This window comes from Strix uralensis, chromosome 37 (genome assembly GCF_047716275.1).
Source record: "Strix uralensis isolate ZFMK-TIS-50842 chromosome 37, bStrUra1, whole genome shotgun sequence".
In the NCBI taxonomy this organism is placed as follows: Eukaryota; Metazoa; Chordata; class Aves; order Strigiformes; family Strigidae; genus Strix; species Strix uralensis.
In genome coordinates this window covers 574637-595676 of record NC_134008.1, presented here as the reverse complement: position 1 = coordinate 595676, position 21040 = coordinate 574637, and the positions used below count along the sequence as shown (strand labels likewise).

Sequence of the window (21040 nt, the reverse complement as noted above, 5' to 3'; positions counted from 1 at the left end):
TTCCAATCCCTGCAGACTAAACTGATTTATGGTATATTTCAGTGAATAAGCAGGGCATTACCTAGCTACTACGCATTAATTCTTTCCTACCTTGCATTTTTTTGGATAAGATTTTTTTACCTTAGGTAGTGACTTTTAGCCAATACCCAGTAGAGTGCTTGATGTGCCAACTACATGTAACTCTCACTGTCTTATATAAACATTGCAACACAGGAAAGTAACCTCTGTGTTCAACAGACCACAGGCATTGCTGAAGTCAACAGTACAGCCAGCACACGCAGTAACCGTAGCAAATACAACTGTTGATGTAAAAGCCATTCCCTTCCACTCCTGAATTTGCAGTGGAAGTGTTTGAGCTTACCTCGATAAATGCTCAAGCTTCTGTCGATGACCAGTATAGCAGCTCTGAATCAGAGGATAATTGTAGAAAGGTCTAGACAAATGCATGTCATCATCTATAGGCAAGAAAGTAAAAGAAGTTAAAGAAGTAACTTCACATTTTTAAACTAAAATTGTGGACTAAAAAGACAGAAGATTGTACAAGCTGAGCCTCAAGCACAGGCAAGACCCCAACTTTGAAAGAAGCCAGTCCTGTTTCTGCCTTTGCTAAAAGAGAGGTAAGACACAAGACTCAATTCCTTCTTGTCTCAAGTGCCATTTCAAGTTGATGTAGCACTCAGAACATGTAGTGTAAGCTGAAGGTCACTATAAAAAAATCCCAGCAATTCTCTAAGGGAATGGTTTTTAAACATGTCACATCAGCATTTGTAAGACAATTAAGGCTGGCCATTGAATTTCTAATCTGTCCAAATAAAGAAGTATTTCCAAGGTGTATTTCTTCCTCAAGCAATAAATAAAAAGTTCAAAACATGCAGGGAATGCTTTTACTGGAAAAACAAGCATTACAGTATTTCTTGTTTAATAGCAATGTGTTTGAAATTACAAGTAGTTCAAGCTGTGGACACAAGCAACTCCTGGAAGTCAGAGGCATACTGTTCTCTCTAAAAAACATCCAGGAAAGAAACTGCTTGCATTATTCTACACTATTTGAAAAAACAGACCAGTCTCAGTTTCACCAACAGAATTTCAACACATGCTGCAGCTGAACCAACACGACTTGTTATCGATTAAACATTTACAGAAACAGGGCTGAGCACGTGTTCATCGGAATCACTCACTGGAGAGTCTCCTGGTCACAAACGGGTCACAGTTCAGGCTCACCTACACCCTCTGGAAGGAGACTGGGTCCACAGAACCAGGTGACCACTTGTGCACACCCAGAAATGAGGTCAGTTACCACCTGCTGCTTTGTCAAGTCTGTAAATCCTGAAAAAAGGCATAAGATGGTTGTTGTTATGCAATTCCTTTAATTTTGACAAAACTCCATCATCTTAAACAGAAAGTATAAAAATAACACAGCAGAAATCTTTGTCTTTCCATTTTTCACTCTGTATCACTTCCTTATTTGAAGAAAAAACCCACAATCACCAGCAAAGCAAAAAGCAATCCCTACAAAGAGCCACATTCACTGAAGGCTAAAATAAAAAAAAAAAAAATAAAGCCTGAACTATTAAATACACTCATGAATAAGATATGTCTTTCACATAGCAGAGATTTTTACTACAGCAAAGGGATATTCTTTTTTTCCCCTCAATAGTCCAAGGACAATTGAGAACACAAAAAGCTATAGAAACTCAAGTTACTTACTTCAGAAGTTACTCATTTATGCTTCCTTTATATTCTTTAGCAATTTGCAATACAATATTTGCATGCTATTATAAATTGCTAGCTAAGAATTGCTCTGCTGATTGAGGATGCCAATTAACTTCAGACACCAGAGTAAAAAGAGTAGGCTTATTTTACTGTTAATAATTAAAAGATATAAGCAACTAATACAGGAAATAAACAATAAGAAAAATACAGAATACTACACTTAATTATTACTACATACAGTTAATTATAGAAAAATAAGAATAAGCAAGATAATGCACCTAATCATTACTACCCAATGGGGAGAATAGTGATTAAGGAAGGTCCATCCCTACTCACACCCGTTCCCACCATCCAGCCCCGCAGGCGCTGGGCAGCCCCGGGTGCAGCGAGGATTTGTTGAGCCTGTCCCGGCGAGTGGGAAATCCTACGCGGGGCGTCCACCCGTAGGTGAGGCACCCAGAGTCGCTGTGAGCGGGTCCAGCCTCATGGACCAAAAATCAGCAAGTCAGAAAGACTTGCACTTTTCTTTGAGTGGAAACATCTGGTTTCATCCTCCTGTTGGATTCCACCCAGAGCCTGGCCAGGGCTCGGGGGAGAACCAAGGGAGTTTCTAACAAACCCAAACACTTGTGTTCTCAGCCTTGAACAAGCTGAACGAGGGAAGCTGGGTACATTCTCACGGCATTTCATCCTCACTGCTGATTATATTCTGTCCAAGCTGCATCTGTCACTAGTGACCATTCATATTTCATTAACGATCAGATACTAATAACTAATGATAATGGTAATGCAGATTTTACTAATTAGCAGATACTAATAATGGATAACCTTTGGTTGTGAGGTTCATCTAGAGGTCAACTGTGTTTCAGGGCCTATGATCAGGCCCGAGCACTACAGGAATGAAAAAGAACAGTTCTCAGCATTACTGCACTCAGTTGCTGTCATTTCCCCCAGCTGCTCACACAGCTCCTTGCTGAATGCAGCCTCCCCCACCCACCTGCAGGAACTCCACAGCAGTTTCCCTGAACTCAGGGCATATTAAGTGCTATTCCCAACCTCTCAGATTTAAGCCCCTTCTCCCAGCTAAATGTGACTGTCTTCCAGTCATCAACAACAACACAAGCTCATGTTTCCACAATTACAACCCAAGCATCATTCTAAATATTAATAAAACACACCAAAGGTTTAGCAATGCCGTTACCAACCTTTTTCAGTAAGCTCTTGTGCTTCTGCTAGAAAACAATTCAAGACTGTGCTCAGGTTGCTCAAAAGTACCTGGCAGCGCTGAAGGGACTGGAATGTCTGTGGGTCAGTGTAGTTGCAAGAGCCATCAAACAGCAGAACCTTTTAAAAAAAAAAAAAATCATCAGCCTACGGAACAACTTCAGAGTTTCAAAAGTTCACTTCAAGAACTGCATGCGATATCATATCCCAGAAGATTACTGAATAAGCTCAGTTAAAAAGAATGATATTATGTTTGCAGAATGGCTACACTAGTACTCACATATTTGATCAAATTCATCAGTTGTATAGATCACTTTGTTCCCTGTCCACTCAAGAACACACGAGCACAGAGGAAGATACCTGAGATGTGTTTTCTCCTGTAAAGGAAGATTTTTGCTCCAGGAGCTCTTTCCAGGAGCTGCTGCTCCGGAAAGCGGGGGGGGGGGGGGGGGGGGGGGGGGGTGTCAGCGAGAACCACGTAGCAGGAGCGGGGGGCGGGGGGGATAAACAAAATAATACACACACCCCCGAGAGAAAAGCTGAACCCTCCCCACAAAACCAACAGCTGAAGCCGGGGAGCACCCGGCAGCGCCGGGACCCCGACCCAGGTAAAGGCTCCTGGTTCCCGACGTGAACTCGCCCCGGGGAGTGCGGGGGCCGCCGCCGGCGGAGGGAGCGGGGGTGTGGGGGGGGGGTGTGTTTTATTTTGTTTATCCCCCCCCCCCAGCTCCTGCCACGTGGTTCTCGGTGACACCACCCGCCCCCTCCCCTTGCTTTCCGCCAGCAGCAGCTTTGCTGCCCGCGGAAGGCAGGCGGGAGCCTTTAGGACCCAGCGGCGTCCCCGCCGGCTCCTGCCCGGCGGCACAGGGGGGGCCCGGCGGCGGCAGCGCCTCTTCCCGGGGCGGCCGGTGGCTCTGAGGGGTGTGGGGGCCGCGCTCTGCTGTGCATTCCCAGCCTCCTCCCGGCTGGAAAAAGGGGAACCCCTGCGCTGCCTGAGGGGAAGGGGGTGTCTCCTCACCTCTCCGGAGCCCCAGCTCTGCGGCAGGTACTGTGGCTGCCCCCCCGCCCCGGCACCGCCTGGCTGCTGGGGCCTGCACAGGGTCGGGGGGGTCTGAGGGAGAGATGTGGGGCCGCGTGTGTGTGGTGGGTCAGGGCTGGGGGGGGATGTGGGGCCGCGTGTGTGTGGTGGGTCAGGGCTGGGGGGGGATGTGGGGCCGCGTGTGTGTGGTGGGTCAGGGCTGGGGGGGGATGTGGGGCCGCGTGTGTGTGGTGGGTCAGGGCTGGGGGGGATGTGGGGCCGCGTGTGTGTGGTGGGTCAGGGCTGGGGGGGATGTGGGGCCGCCGGTGTGTGACAGGGGTCGGGATGGGGGGAGGTGTGGGACCTCTTCTGTGTGAGGGGGGTGTGAGCTGTGGGGCTGCCGGTGTGTAACGGTGAGGTCTGGTTGGGGGGAGCGGTGAGGCAGCTCCTCTGACAGTGGGGGGTGGTGGGCGGAGCTGTGGAGACCCCCTCGGTGTGGTGTGGGGGGGGGTGGCTGGGGGCAGCTGTGGAGGCTGCCTGCGTGGGACAGTGGGGTCTGTGCAGGGGCAGCTCCGAGGGTCCCTGTGCGTGGCAGGGGAAGCTGTGGCAGTTGTTGGTGTGTGACAGGGCTGGGGGGAGGGTGCCGTGGGGCGTGGGGAGCTGGGGCTGTGTGTGGCAGAGGGGATGGCGTGGGGGGAAGCTGGGGGGTTTGGGGCAAGGGCAGGTGTGGGGGACCTCCCTGTGTGGCCCTGGGGTCAGCGCCTGCTGGGGTGTCAGGGTGAGGCCTCCCCTCATGCCTGTGCCTTAGCAGAAGAGGGCAAGGCGTACGGGAGGACATAGTTCAGTCTGGAGGTGAAAACCCCACACCCAGCCCCCCTCAGCGAGTAGAAAAGGATCCAATGTCCCTTTGATTTCAGTGCCCTGAGAGTGCAGTTTCTGCAGGAGGATGTGGTTCAGGGAGAGGTTGGGTGTGTGAGGATGGGGAGAGGATCTCAGCTTGGGCTCGCTGCCTTTGTCGGTGTGGGAAGGGAAGTCTTGGGGCTGAAACTGTGTGAAAAACCTATCAAGAAAACTACCAGGCAACATGTTCTTGTAGAATTCTCCCAGTAATCCTGATGTTCACTATTTCACTGTTGAATCGTTGTAGCAGTAAGAAGGCAGCAATGTAAAGGTGCAGTATTTGTCCCAGAAAGCAAATTATTTATGTTCCCATGTAGTGACGAATGATGTGACAAGTTTCTAAGTGAGTGGCAGGAAGGAACAGTAGCATATTTTACTGACAGGACTAGAAGAAAAAGTCACCACAGTTACTTCTTGCACATACGGTATTAACTTTCAGATGTACCGAAACCCCAGGATGTGGCTGTATAGATAAAAAATATTTCTGGTGGCTTCCTTAGAGGAGTATGGGGCTGCTACCAGGGATCTCAGGTCCCAGCAGCAGAGCTCAGCACAGTCTGGGACATGTCTGGGAGGAATCCTGGGCAGATGCCAGAGAAGAGAGCATCCATTCAGGGAGAACATCTTCTGTGTATCTTCTTTGGAGGAGTCTGTGGCTGCTCCCCAGGGTTAGGCCTCCCTAAAGCAGAGGTGAAAAGACTCCAGGACATGCCTGAGAGCAATCTTGGGTGCGTGCTGGAGCAAAAAACTTTCTTTACAGGAGAAATCACATCTCACGTGTGTCCCTTGGAGGAGTCTGGAGCTGCTCCCTGGCACCTGATGACCCTAAAACAAATGCGAGGAGAGACCATGAGATGCGTGGCAGTAACCCTGGGTGGATGCTGGAGGGGAGAGCTTTCCCCAGAAGGTAAAATATATGTCAGTTGGCATCCTTGGAGGAGTCTGGGGCTCCTACCTGGGATCTCAGGTCCCTGCAGCAGGGCTCAGGACAGTGTGGGACATGTCTGGGAGGAATCTTGGGCAGATGCCAGAGAAGAGAGTGTCCTTTCAGGGAGAAAAAACCTCTGGGTATGTTCCTTGGAGGAGTGTGGGGCTGCTACTTGGCATCAGGTAACCCTAAAACAAATGAGAGAAGAGACCAGGAGATACCTGGCAGTAGGCCTGCTTCGATCCTGGGCGTGAGAGCTTTCTCCAGAAGGTCAAAAATATTGCACGTAGAATCCTTGTAGGAGTCTGGGCCTACTACCTGGGATCTCAGGTCCCAGCAGCAGAGCTCAGGACAGTGTGGGACATGTCTGGGAGGAATCTTGGGCAGATGCCAGAGACGAGAGTGTCCTTACAGGGAGAAAAACCCTTTGGGTATGTTCCTTGGAGGAGTGTGGGGCTGCTACCCAGGATTAGGCCTCCCTAAAGCAGAGGTGAAAAGAGTCCAGGACATGCCTGGGAAGAATCTTTTGTGGATGCTGAGGTGAGAGATTTCCTCAGAAGGTAATAAATATTTCAGGTGTCATCCTTGGAGGAGTATGGGGCTGCTACCAGGGATCTCAAGTCCCAGCAGCAGAGCTCAGAACAGTCTGGGACATGTCTGGGAGGAATCCTGGGCAGATGCCAGAGAAGAGAGCATCCATTCAGGGAGAACATCTTCTGCGTATCTTCTTTGGAGGAGTCTGTGGCTGCTCCCCAGGTTTAGGCCTCCCTAAAGCAGAGGTGAAAAGACTCCAGGACATGCCTGAGAGCAATCTTGGGTGCGTGCTGGAGCAAAAAACTTTCTTTACAGGAGAAATCACATCTCACGTGTGTCCCTTGGAGGAGTCTGGAGCTGCTCCCTGGCACCTGATGACCCTAAAACAAATGCGAGGAGAGACCATGAGATGCGTGGCAGTAACCCTGGGTGGATGCTGGAGGGGAGAGCTTTCCCCAGAAGGTAAAATATATGTCAGTTGGCATCCTTGGAGGAGTCTGGGGCTCCTACCTGGGATCTCAGGTCCCTGCAGCAGGGCTCAGGACAGTGTGGGACATGTCTGGGAGGAATTTTGGGCAGATGCCAGAGAAGAGAGTGTCCTTTCAGGGAGAAAAAAATTTCTGGGTATGTTCCTTGGAGGAGTGTGGGGCTGCTACTTGGCATCAGGTAACCCTAAAACAAATGAGAGAAGAGACCAGGAGATACCTGGCAGTAGGCCTGCTTCGATCCTGGGCGTGAGAGCTTTTTCCAGAAGGTCAAAAATATTCCAGTTGGCATCCTTGTAGGAGTCTGGGGCTTCTACCAGGGATCTCAGGTCCCAGCAGCAGAGCTCAGGACAGTCTGGGACATGCCTGGGACGAATCTTGGGTGCATCCTGGAGGTGAGAGATTACCTCAGAAGGTAAAAAATTGTGGGGACGAAATCTCGTGCAGGCCACAGGAGACAAGACCACAGACAATCAATATGATTGGAAGTCATGCTGAAAGGTTTATTAGCAAGCAAGCCTTTATATACTCTTGTGCCTTCTAAGAATGGCGGCAAGCCCCTATCTACTCTTGTGCATTCTAAATGTAGCTCCCCTTGGTACTTTCCACAAACATTGCGACCCGCACACAGCCAGTGGATAAGTTCCTGCTTTTGCAATTCCAAAAGGTCCCTTCTTTATCAGTTTCTTCCTTAATGAGCACATTCTTTTCTTCTGGCCTTCTTGTAACTATTTCTTGTTTTCAGACGTCATTAATCTTCTGACCCGAGTGCTGGTTTTACTTTTCCATTGTCAGTGTGGGCGGAAAGTTCAGTAAGCCAGCCTGCACACCCACATCTCCCCCCTTTCTTTTTATTAAAGCCTCCATGCTATTTTCCACACAAGACAGACAACATCTCATTAAAATAGGAAGACAACATATCAATAATCCCACTATTATTATTGGTCCTGCTAACATTCTCAAAAGCTCCATAATCTACTTTGTCCACCTAGACTTCCTAAAAAGTCATCCAAAGGAGAAGAAACTTGCTGAATCTTATGCATGTTATCTTGCAGTTGCTGAAGCTGCTTAGATATCGACTGAGAGTGATCAGAAATGTTCATACAACACATGCCCTTAAATTCTTCATGTCCTTGTGCCAGTAACAAAAATCTATAGCCGCTCTATTCTTCAAAACAGCATGCCTTACACTATCTACATCCATCAACAAATTACTTATTATATGAGATGTTAAATTAAATTGTTTTATACTCCAACAAGCCATTTTATTCAAGGTGGATAGGGCTCTTGCAACCCCTACTTCTGGGGCCAAGAGAGAGGCAGCAATAATCTCTCCAGGCCCCCATAATTCCACTTGGTCTCAGCAATCTGGGGTGAGTTCATGATGTGTTATGGCCCGTTTTGATCTTTGATGTTTTTTAAGATTTCTTATACTAGGGGTAAATAAAGTCAGCCTTCCCAGGTAACACGGATCTCCAACTGCTTTGGCAGGAATCTCTCCCCATGCTCGATCCCCACATATTAAAAAATAGCCAGGTGGTAACCTTTTAGCTGAACCATTATTCCACATTCCTCCTTCTTCAAGATGTAGGCCCATTTTAGAAGCATGCTGACCACCACAAAACCAAGTTTCATTTATGGGTATGGCGACAGGAGTCACATTCTGCCAGCCTTCTCATTTCAATTGATTTTCCCAACCCCGGTGAGCCCACAGTGTATCCCTCCCCCCAAATTGTATACATCCCCCGGGCTGATTCTGCGTGTTATTTCCACTTACTGGGGGAAGAGAGGCTCTCAGCTCTAACTCTTGTAACGGAAGAGGGGCTGTCTGATTGAGATAATTCACAATATGTCCCTGTAACATAGGCAAGCCTGCTTGTGGGCAACTCCGTTGTTATACAATGCCCAACATGTCCCATTAACGTCCTCTGTTCCCTTATTTATTCTTCCCATATTTTTAACAAGCCCCTTAAAGTCCTGAGCGCTAAAACATGGCATACCAATCAAACAGGTCCGAAATGGGTCGGTAGCAGTTGCTAAATCTAGGCAAAATGCCTCCTGTCCTGATTGATTTGCTCAGGTTACCCAGAAATTCTTCCACAGGTCAGTTGAACTAATTCCCCGTATTCCCTGGCCCATTCCGCCATACCGCGGCGGTAACTTCTCACAGTTCAGCACTTTCCCACAGCTCAGTGTTGCAGCTGTCCGTTGTTTTTCCCTGCCACCTTGGCACAACTCAGCAGTTTCTTATCTTCCAAGGCCTGTTCTTCATCAAACCCTAGCTATTTCTCAGAGGCTGTGTAAGGCTGACAGGCCGATGCCTCCCAATCCCCTTTCTTTGTTTTGCAGCTGCACCTGCAAGACTTGTTTCAAGGCTTAATCAATTAAGGGTTAGGCAAACTTCAAAAAACACAGCATACTTCAAATACTTCCACAGAATGCTAGAAACAATACAGCAGTTACAGTTACTAGTTAAAAAGAGTAGGCTAATTTCACTACCCATAATGAAGGGATATGACTAAATACCACAAAAATAAACAGTAAGGAAAATACAGAATAGCACACTTACTTAATGGGGTACTAACATTCAGATTCGCAATTGCTGGGGATGCAGTGAGAATTCAGAGTGCCCTTCCTTGCAAACCGGAAATCCTACGCAATGTGTCCATCCGTAGGTGAGGCATCCAAAATCGCTGCAGGCAGGTCCAGCCTCTAAATCAACAGGCCAAAATAACTGGCAATTTTCTTTGATCGGAAACATCTGATTTCATCCTCTTGTTGGGTTCCACCCAGAGCCAGGCTGCCACTCAAGGGGGAAAACCAAGGGCGTTTCTAATAAGGTTAAACACTTGAGTTCTTAATTATTAATACTGCTAAAAAAAGAAAGTTGAATACACACATTCTTATAGAATTTCATCCTTATTAATAACTACATTTTGTCTAAGATACATCTTTCACTAGTGGCTAGTAAGCTTATATATTTCATTAAGGAGTTGCAATTACTGTTAGCATTTTCTCTAAAAAGAGTTGGCAACTGCAGTGTGATTAAGAACAGAGATAGTGTATTTTGTCCTATTGCAGCAGCAAGCATTACCCATACATTCTGCTTAAATGATCAGTCAAAGAGACCGCAAACTGTCAGCACAGGGGCATCCACAGCACCCACAGCCGGCTCCTGAGTGTCCACCAAAAGCTGCCTCTCACGCCTCGGGTATGGTCATACCTTGCCGGTAACCACCGGGGACCGTGACCTGTGGAGACACAACATAACCTCTTCCCCAGGTTATTAAAGGATCTGGTCCTTCCCAGTTACACTTTCCAGGTTTTTTGCTAACACTTGAGCCTTGCCCTGGACTTCTTGTTGATCTGGTATCTGCAATGAGCAGTGATGCAATATTGATGGCACCTGTGAGACAGGGTGTAGGGAGTGGCGTTCGGAAGATCTCGCGATGTACGGAAGGAATAGCTGTAGCCCTCCCTTGTTACGAGGTAAGGTGATGGATAGGCTTGTAATGTTAAGGGTACACCCACGAAGGAGGTACTTGGTGAACGTATATAGGTAAGATACACCGTTTAATAAACGGACATTTTGTATCCATCATATTGGTGTTTGTACTGATGTCCCCGTGAAGGTCTTAACCTCCTGCAGCATTAGTCTGCGACCTGAGCGCCACTGACACGTGGAGAGGCAGGTTCAAAGAGGCAGAGCTAACTGCAACAACAGGGGAAATGTTTAAAAAGTTCATGACATATAATGCCTTATTTAGCCTTTCGTGAGGTGCAGATTGATACCCTCCATCTCCCCCTTTTTGTTGTTGCAATAGACGCTTTAGCGTGCCATGCGTACGCTCCGCAATGGCCTGTCCGGTCGGTGAGTGGGGAATGCCGGGCAGATGCTTGACTCCCCACTGTATGGCAGGATGCAAACACTGCTCCAGAAAAGGTATCAACAGACACAGGTACATATTTTAACGTTCCAAATGCAGTGAAGTGAGTGACATCAGATTGCCATAATTCTGAGTAGGTGAGTCCCCGAGGGTTGACACCACTGGCTGCTGAAGAGAGGGAGTCCTCTAGTATTCAGGGCAAGTGGCAATGATGTCTTTATCCTGATGCCTTGATAAAGAAAATTTGTTTTGTATTGCCCTGGCGTTTTGGTGGAAAAAATGCATGTGAAAGCCGAGCTTGCTCAAAGACATTTGTATTAGCCACTGTAACATGTGCACAGTAACCGGAACAAGGATACACACGGGTTCCTGACGAGCAAGTAATAGTAGGTGCTACCTACCTTTCATGATCAGTTTGGCAAACATTTATGGATGAGTAGTGACTGTCTTGTGCATTTGGTGTGACAAAAGAAAAAACAAAACAAAACAAATCCATTCAAGAATAATAAGAGGGTCACTAAGTGTTTCATCCCACTGAAACAGCAGAGCATAGGGCTGCCCTAGAGGGTTAAATAACATCAGTTGATACGGATGGCCGGGCACACATCGTGATGCTTGTCTTTCTGAGATGGCATTAGCTACACGGTGGAGATCTTGTTTCGCCTTCTCTGTAAGTACTCTGGGTGATGTCAGTGAAGGATCTCCTCATAAAATATCAAACAAGCTATGCAGATCATCATTAGTTAGGCCCAACAACGGCTGTATCCAATTTATGGCTCCCAACAGTTTCTGTAAATCATTTAAAGTCTTAACATCAGTTTTAAGTTTAACCTGTTGCGGAACAGTGGTCTGTTCACAAATTCTCCACCCCAGGTACTGCCATGGTGATGATCTCTGTACGTTTTCAGGTGCTATTTGTCACCCCATTTGAGATACTGAGTCTTTGGTTAAAGCAAGAGGCTTTTCCATGATCTCCTGTGTTTCTGCTGCTATGAGGATGTCATCCATATAATGATATATAACAGCCTGGGGGACCTGCGTTCTAACAGGGCTCAAAGCCTTTGCAACAAACCACTGACACATCGTGGGGCTGTTTTTCATGCCTTGTGGCAAAACAGCCCAGTGGTACCATCTTGCAGGTTCACTAACATTAATACTGGGAACAGAAAAGGCAAATTTAGGTGCATCATCCGGATGCAAGGGAATGGAAAAAAAAAATTAATCCTTCTGATCAATTATTACAAGATGCCAGTTTCGGGGAATCGTTGTTGGGGAGGGCATTCCTGACTGTAACGTACCCATACCCTCCATGGCATCATTAATGTGTCGGAGATCATGTAAAAGTCACCATTTACCACTTTTCTTTAAAATAACAAACACCGAGGAGTTCTAAGGACTGGTGGTAGGTACGAGATGTCCTGCACTTAACTGTTCCTGAACTAAATCATTAAGGTGGCACAACTGTTCCACTGGCAAGGGCCACTGACCCACCCACACAAGTGATTCTGTTTTCCAGGTCAGTTTCAGGGTGGGTTTAGGGGTGGGTTGTGCTGCAGTGGCGATTAAGACAAATTTGATCCAATTTGAGTTCCCCATCGAGCCATACAGTCACGACCCCATGATGTAATAGGGGTTTCTAATATAAAAGGACAAATATTTGCTACCCGGTTTTCTGGGCCCCTTACATGAATGAGATCTTTGCTTTGAAACATTACAGCATGACCACCAACCCTGAAAGCACTCAAGTTACCCGAGCTAACGGCCAATCTGCTCACAGATATTACAGTCACATCCGCACCAGTATCTAAAATGCCTGTCAGTGCAACAGATTCTTCTGCTTTGGTGAGGGCACATTTTATCAGAGGTTGACCGTGTGTCACTGTCTGAGCCCAAAATATTTGAGGAGTACGTGCTGATCCAAATCCTGAGTCACCCCGGCTTCTCGGCATACTATTAGGGGGAGCCGCAGTAAAATAAACAAGCTGAGCAATTTTTGACCCTTTTGTTACTGAACACAGGGGTCCAGGGGTCCAGGCCATAATTTTGATTTTCCCTTCATAATCGGCATCTATGACCCCTGGTAAAATGAACAACCCCTGTAAGGTTGTAGATGATCTTCCCAGTAATAATGCACTTTTTCCATTTCCCAACAGTCTATATACTCCTGTTGGTATCAAGGATACCGTGGTATCTAATGATGTTACTGACTCGGAGGCTGCCAGGTCCACGCCTGATCAGTATCGACTAAATTATTATAAACCACCACTGGTTGCAATATGTTATTAGTGTCTTTTTGTTCACACTTGCGCCTGGAGCTCCCCCTATCTTCTTCCAGTGTTTTAACATACAGCCGAGGGGACTCTTTTTGACTATTCCCCCACTCCGGCTGCTTCCCATCTCATCTACTTTACCTTAACACGCTACCCGATTAAGCTGACAATACCCCCGCAGGCAGATGGTACAAGGGTGCACTCTCCCCACAGAGTATGCACCTAAATTCAAGACAACAATGAACACAGAATTAACTGCCTCCTGCTAGAGGAGATATTTCACCTGTGACTCTTCAAACACTGAGCCCGAACAAACAGGCAGCACCAGTGACCCAGCGGGTGGGCACTAGGACACTCTGTACTAAGGAATGTTCCCTCGTCCTGCACTACCCCCCACTGGTACAGAGTCTGCCCTGCGCTTCGTTCCTCCCCGGCCGCTTCCCTCGTGGGATAACGGAACTGCGGGTCAGAGAACTCCGCACTCCGCAGCTGGGCTGCGTCTCACACCTGCAGAACAGTCACACACCCACACAAAGGGGCCCTTACACTTATTACTCACACAACATAAAATGACAAATACTACAAATATCAAAACACCATTAAGAATATAGAAAGCCATTGCTTACTGATTATGTGGTGGTGGCAGACAAGGGACGCCGCATCCCAGTGTCAGCACCTTCTGTAAAAACTGCTGCTTTTAGTGTTTGGGGGAGGCGGGACGGACGGACGGATGCCAGGGGCGCGGTGCCGGGCTCGACTGCAGGCGGTCGCCCCGTGGTGGGGGGGCTCGGGGAGGCCCAGAGCCACCACCGCCAACCCCGTGCTTGCAGGTGGGGGGGCACGAATGCTGAGTACAGAGACCCACGCAGTTGGTTTCCAGATAGAACACTGTGCCGGCGTTAGTACCGTTTTTAAAAGTGCCGGCCAATCCCAGGGGACCAACTGATACCCGTGAGCGATTGCCTCCAGTACACCTGTTGTGAGTTTTGAGGCCCGTCCTCATTAACGCTTTTCTATCGTTCTTTAATAACAGAAAATTGCAGTCCTGCCCAACATGGCTGACGTCCTGGCTCATAGATTACAGGAGCAACAATCTTTCTCGCCATGTCCATATCCCCTTGCACCAAGGCTTCTTGCCTCACTTTTACCCACGGATCACCCCCAGCTAAGGGAGGACACAGGCCAGGGTCTCTTTTAGGATTTACAGTGTCAGTGTCTAAAAGATTATCACAGTCTAGAGACCCAGCATATAAATCTTGCTGCCGGGGCTCAAAATATGCGTCCTCACCCTCTGTGTCCTCATCCTCTGTGTTAACAGCCTGGCCACGTTCATTATTTCGTCTTTTTATTATCTCAGAAAGAGTTCTCCGTGTCGGTAAGAGTTCTGCCACAACCTGATTCCCTCGCGCTGCGCACTCTCACAGTCTTACTGCTGCTCCATCCCCTACCGGAACAGTGAATATAGTGACCGCCTTAACCACCAGTGCTTCTGCTGCTACCCACTGTTAAAGTCTCTTCAAGACATGCGGGTTAATATGGCCCTTATTTTTAACTAACAGTCTTTCCATCAGTGAAAACACTGAATTTTCTTCCGAGCATATTAAACTCCCCATCGTTCCCCACAGCTCACCTTGCTCACCCTGCAATGGTGATTGATGCCGGCTCCTACTTCCTTCCAGCAGCTCTTAAGTTCTGAGGGGTTTGCCACCGCATTGATCCAAGCTGGTCACACTTATCGCCCGCTACACGGGGCACCATGTGTGGCAACTGAGGCACGGACTCTTCAATGAAGTGCAGAAGGAAAGAGAGAGTTTGTTGTTACAATGGTACATACATATGCTCTCAGAGGCTGTCGGTAAAGCTCTTACTTCATATAATTAGCAAATCAGCAATTAGACAGTTATCAATCTTTTCTCCTATCAGCATCAGACCCCTCTAACACGCGCTGTGCAGACCAATCACCTTCTCGTTCATGCGCTGTTCACGTGGCGGTAACTTCTCACAGCTCAGCACTTTCCCACAGCTCAGGGTTGCAGCTGGCCGTTGTTTTTCCCCACCAACTCGGCACAACTCGGCAGTTTCTGATCTTTCTCCCCAGGCCTGTTTCTCATCAAATCCTCGCCACTTCTTGGGGGCTGTGCAGGGCTGACAGGCCGATGTCTCCCACAAGCGATGACCCTCACCTGCCGTCTCAGCGGGGGCAGGGATGGAGACAGGCAGCACGGCAGAGATGCAGGGTAGGGATGGCTCAGGAACTGGAGATGAACTGTAGCAGGCGATTTACAGATGTTACTGCAGCAACTCTGTCATGAGATAAACACTCAGTTAGTAGTGTTAGTGTAAGTACTAAGAAGGAATTTCACATCGTGACTGAGCACAATGCGCTGTGTTCTGTGTTAGAGTGTTTGCTCTTGAGGTCCCACAAATGAAGTTTTCACGGCTGAAGGTGAGTGAAGCATCTTCTGTTTACTCTCCAAATCAAACCGGGCTGCGAAATTGTCTGTCGGGGGGAAATCCTGGATAAATATCACCTGTAGGATGTGTGTACTTACAGCTAAGTTCTAATTAAAATCAATCAATTAGGGCAGAGCGGGCAGGGATGGGCAGCACGGGCAGGGACGGGCAGAGCGGGCAGCGCCGCTTCAGCACCCTGGAGAGCGCCCGGCGGCAGCGGCGCGGGGACCGTGGGCGGACGCGCCCCCGCCCGCGGAGTCCCGGCCCCGCCCGGAGCCGAGACACGGCCACGGCCACGCGCGACCGGCCCCGGGAGACGCAGCCGCCACCCCCCGCCACAGGCGCAGCGGCACAGGCGCGCAGGGGCGGGGGCACACGGGCACCGGGGCCGGGCGGGCGCAGAGCCCCGCGCAGTGACAGCGTGTGCGCACGCACCCGCGCAGGCGCACACTGAGACACGCACGCACACGCAGGCACAGGGACGCGACCCCCGTGCGCGCTCCCGTGGGCGCGGCAACACCCGAACCCCGATGCCGACACCCCCACAGACCCCACACGGCCCCGCACCCCACTCGCGCCGTCACACACGCACTTTCTCACCCGCCGCAGCCCCCGTCCGCGCTCCCACAGCCCCCCCACGCGCAGGCACAGTTCCACACGACACCCAGCGACCCCCCCGACAGTGTCACACCCGCGCACGCACACCCGGACCGCGCGTGCTCCCGCCCCCGACACGCGGACACACACGCCCGCGGGAGGGGCGGCCGGCGCGGGGGGGGGCTCGGGGCGGGGCAGCTGCCGGCCGCGGGGTGCGGAAGGACGCGCGGAGGGAGCCGGCGCCCGCGCGGAAGGAGCCGGCACCGCCCGAGCTGGCGGCAGACAGGGACAGCCCGGACCGCTCCGGGGCTCCCCCGGCACCTCCTGTCCCACGGTCAGGCTGCGCTCGCGCCCGCTGGGGGGGAGCGGCTGGTGCGGGCGCGGGGGGGCGCGGAGCGATGCTCGGGGCCGGCGCCGGGCTCCGCGCCGAGGGGGCCCATCTGAGCGGGGCCCGCGCCCGCCCTCGGGGCCGCTCCGGGCAGCGCCCGCCCGCGGCTGCGCGCTGGGGACGTGCCGCCACCGCCGCGCTGGGTCAGGGCCGCGGGCAGCGCTGCCCGGGCCGCGGCTCCGTTCCCGCAGAGGCCGCTGCCAGCTGCGCGCTCCGCTCGCCGCGGCTCGGTGTCCGCACTAAAGCGCTCGGCGCTGCGCGGGGCTGCCGCGGGGCCTCGGTGCGGCGCTGCTGGAGGGACCGCGCGGGGCCGGCGGGGCTGTGATACAGAGAAATGATCACTTGTTTTGAGACTTATTTACTTATAGCAAACTGCTTAGCAACTTATTTACTTATAGCAACTTACAGTATTCCTTATAGTATTTTTGAATATTTGTAAGAATCCTGCTTGCCCAGACTGTTCTGTGGCATTTTACCAAGGACTACTGTGTCCGTCAAAACAAAGCAGTTTACTGTGAAAATCTACCAAGAACTGCAGTGTTCAGCAAAATATCATGTTTTTGTCCTTGGGAAAAAGATGTGCTCTGACTAGTTGGGTCTTGGTAATGAGTAAAGATAACCATGTACAGATGGTAGAAGTTCCATTGGTTCTCTTAGGTAAGATAGAATGAGTAAACCAGCTGAAAACACTCTTGTTATTCAAGAAATTGGCGGAGAGAACCTGCGCATGCTCTGGGGAAAAGTACAAGGTGAGGAGGACTGTGAGCCTTCCTCCAACAGACCCCTGGAGACGCCCCCCAGGAGGCAATGCACAGGTGCAGAGAGAACATAAACTGCTGACACCAGCCTCTAGAGCTAATCCAGCCTTACTCATGCATATGTATGTTTGTGTTATGTAATCAATGAATATGTATATCCACACTCTGTAAGTTTTTGGTAAAATGTGCTGTTGGGGTGCAAGCTTTGTGGAGAAATCTCCTTGCACCCCGGCCGGAGTAAACATACCTTCTGTATAACTCTATTCGAGTTGTAGAGTCTGTTTTCCGCAAGTCAACCCCTACTAGGTCCTGCCCCTCCTTGTCACCATCTCCACCTGACTCGTCCTCAAGGTGTGGGGGGACAGACGGGTTTGGGGAGGACCTACAGGAATGTGGGGGGGTGGGGGACACAGGGGTGTTTGGATTGGACCTAGAGGAATGTTTAGAGATGGGGAGTATAGGGGAGTTTTGGTAGGACCTACAGGAATGTGAGGGGGTGGAGTATATGGGGGGTTTTTGTAGGACCTACAGAAATGTGTGGGGTTGGGGCACACAGAGGGGTTTGGGTAGGACCTACAGAAATGCAGGTGGCACCAGTGCAGTGAAGGTAGAACCCAGCTCTTGGGGTCACCACCCCTGAGAGCCCTGTGCAGCCCAGGGACACGGAGGCTGCTGCAGGCACAGAGCAGGAGATGGGCTGGGGCAGCTCTTGGGCTGCATGGGAGGGGCGGTCGCTGCAGGGAGTTGCAGAGGTTTGGGGGTTTTTCTTGTGGTGTGGGAACAGTTTCCGTGTGTTACAGACACCCAGTGCCCCCTGCTTAGAGTGACAAGCGTTCTCCTTCCCATCAGCTCTTCAGTGACGCATCGAACCAGCAGCTGCTCACCCACAGAATTCAGATTTCCTGGGCCAGGTCGCGGGAGAACTGGAGGTAAGAAAGGCTCCACTTCCTGCGCTGCTCCGGGGTCATTCGCAGCTCTGCTCTTTTTTCCCTCGGGAAAGCAGAGTCTGGGGCAGAGGATAAAACTCTGCAGGCGTGGGAAGCTTGGCCTTGTGCTGGTGACCCACGGGGTTTGTGTGCTGCTGGTGTCTGGGGTGGAAGGGCTGAGGTGGGGACCCTCTGAAGAGCCCACGCTGCCCCAGACCCAATCTGACAGACCCACAGCAGAGTGCAGCTGTTGCTTTCGTACTTCTCAGCAGCTCTTTGTCCTGCTCCTTCCCGGAGCTTTGACCTGCAGGAGGAGGGTGACAGTCTGTCGGGTGAAGAGGAGCTGCCCTGAAGAGAAGCCCCCGTCTGCCTCAGCCCTGCACCCTGGGACTGTTCTTCCCTCTGCTCTGGATCTCTGGGGCTACTCAGAGCTGCCCTTGGCAGAGTGAATCTTCTCAGGCCCCGAGAGCTCTGGGGATGTCGTTACTGCAGGTTTCTTCAAGGCAAAGCTGGCCAGGAGAGAGAAGCCCTGTTTGGACCTGCAGGGCAGGGTCCTGCCAAGATGCTTTAATGGTACCTACTGGAGGAAACAATCACTAAATAACTTTTTGTATAAAGCTTTGAGCTCGCATCCTGCTGCCCTTCTGTCAGCAGGCAGCCCAGTTACTGTCCAGTGCCAGCCCAGCTGCCAGCCCTCGCCATCGCCTTCACAGCCAGCGCTGCCTCTGCCCATCGTCTGCCTCTGCTTAACTTTATAACCTCTGCCCAGCTTATAAAGTTAAGATACACATAGAGAAATAGGACACAAGACTTCACCTGATTCTTTTTTACTCAAAATGGAACCGTGCTAACAGAGTGTACTGGTTTGGCTGGGATAGTTAATTTCCTTCACAGTAGCTTGTATGGCGCTGTCTTTTGGATTTGTGACCAAACCAGCGTGGATAACACTCCGATGCCGTAGCTGTTGCCGAGCGGTGCTTGCACAGCGGCCAGGCCTTCCCTGTGTCCCATGCTGCCCAGCCAGGGAGCAGGCTGGAGTGGTCAAGAATTTGGGAGGGGACCCAGCCAGAACAGCTGACCCCAACTAATCAGAGGGATATTCCATACCGTATGACGTCATGATCAGCAATGAAAGCTGGGAAAGGAGGAGGAAGGAGGGGACGTTCAGAGTCACGGCGTTTGTCTTCCCAAGTCACCGTTACGTGTGATGGAGCCCTGCTCTCCTGGAGATGGCTGCCTGCCGACAGGGAGTGGTGAAGGAACTCATTTCGTTTTGCTTGTGCAAGCAGCTTTTGATGTACCTATTAAACTGTCTCTGTCTCATCCCACGAGTTTTCACACTTTTACCCTTACAATTCTCCTTCCCCCCACCCCCCCCCCGCCCCCGACCAGGGGGGAGTGAGCGAGTGGCTGGGTGCTGCTGAGCACAGCACATTTCAGTTATGTTGATCAAACTTTTAAGGCCAGTGTATTTCCTGCTTAATTTCAGTAGGATGTCAACATCTGATTAACATTGATACTGCGTGTTCATCTCAAAATGAAAAATTCTAATTGAATTTGTTTGAATAGTACCGAAACACTTAACTTTGGGGTGACATGAGTGACTACATCTGTCAGACCCCTCACAAGGCCTGTGGAAGTGTTAGTTCTCCCTCACGAATGTCCCACGCTACCTAACACTACAGCAGCACTGGAAAACCCAGATTGAGTTCTTTTCCACCCAAAATGAAACATTTATTTGGATTTTCATAAGTATTTTAATGATGCAACAAAATCCCTTTTTCCTCTAAGTGAAGCGTATTTCTGAGGAAACTACGTTCTTTATCACAAAACGCTGGTGAAAAACACTCGGTCTATTCCAGCATGGCTCTGAACTTCTGAAGTAGAATACTGGTGCTGGAGGTTGGGCTAAGCATAGGAGCCTTTCCCTCAAAGATGTGGTTTCTTAGGAGGGCCAGCAGAGAAACAAGGGAGGTCGGTATCACTGCAGAGCTTGGCTGTGGAGTGTGTTGCTCTTTCCCCGCTTTTCCTGCCCTTTGCTCTTTCCTGGGGGGATAGCAAGGGCATCTCTCCCACCCCCAGGATACGCACCACCCACACCCATCAGTGTCATGAAGGCACCAGAGACACCCACAACCACCAGCTCAGAGGCCAGCACCAAGGGAGCCGACTCCATCTCCCGGGATGGGATCTCAAGGAGCGAAGCATCCCCGGGTCACGTCACCTGAGCGTACACTTGCTAAGGGCTTTGTAAAGGAGCCCCCAGCAGCGCCGTCTGCGGGGTGGGTCTGTACTTTGTGGGTGTGGGGTCTTTGGCCGCCTGGGGAAGCGGGCTGGGGCTGAAGGCCGGGGCTATGCAGAGGGCGTGGCTGTGATGTGCTCTGGCCACTCTGACATCACAACAGCTGAGCCACGGTGGGGACGGTTAGAAGAGGCAGCGCCGCCCCAGTGCGCCCTGGGCCAACGGTGAGTGCACACGCGTCGGGAGGGAGGCTGGGCTGGGCAAGGGACAGGGTAGAAACGCAGCCCCCTCCGCAGGGCCCAGCTGCTTGCGGAAGCGCCTTTGGCAGGGCCCTGTGACGCCCCCGTCAAGGCTGGGCACAGGCCTTGCTGCCTCGCAGCTGCCTCGCCCCCTCTCCTACCTGCCCCCAGTGCCCTACGGCTGCCCTCCCCTCTCCCCCCGCCACCGGCTCCCTGCCTGCCAGCCCCACTGAAACCCTTCTCCCCTGCCTCCTGCAGGCCATGGCTGTCATAACATTACTCGTCCTGTTGCTGAGAAGCATCATCCAGCACACGCAGCTGGTTGGTGACAAGGTGGATGAGGCCGTGGGTGAGGACATGCAGCAGCGTGCAGCATAGCCGAGCCAGGAGATGACGCAGCTGCTGCAGGAGGTGAAGGAGCCGGAGCAGAGGAGCCCCGAGCAGAGCGGCTTTGGCTGGCCAGCCCTGCTCTTTGCT

General features: G+C 50.9%; 1 long non-coding RNA gene across 1 annotated transcript in view; it reads right to left on the bottom strand.

The window, feature by feature from the left end:
- Positions 1–8412: 8412 nt before the first annotated feature.
- The window catches only part of LOC141937101 (uncharacterized), a 96880-nt gene continuing 84252 nt past the window's right edge, over positions 8413–21040 (bottom strand). Inside the window, exon 3 of the long non-coding RNA XR_012626861.1 lies at positions 8413–9547. This is a non-coding gene — a long non-coding RNA (uncharacterized LOC141937101). The remainder of the gene's footprint in view (positions 9548–21040) is intronic.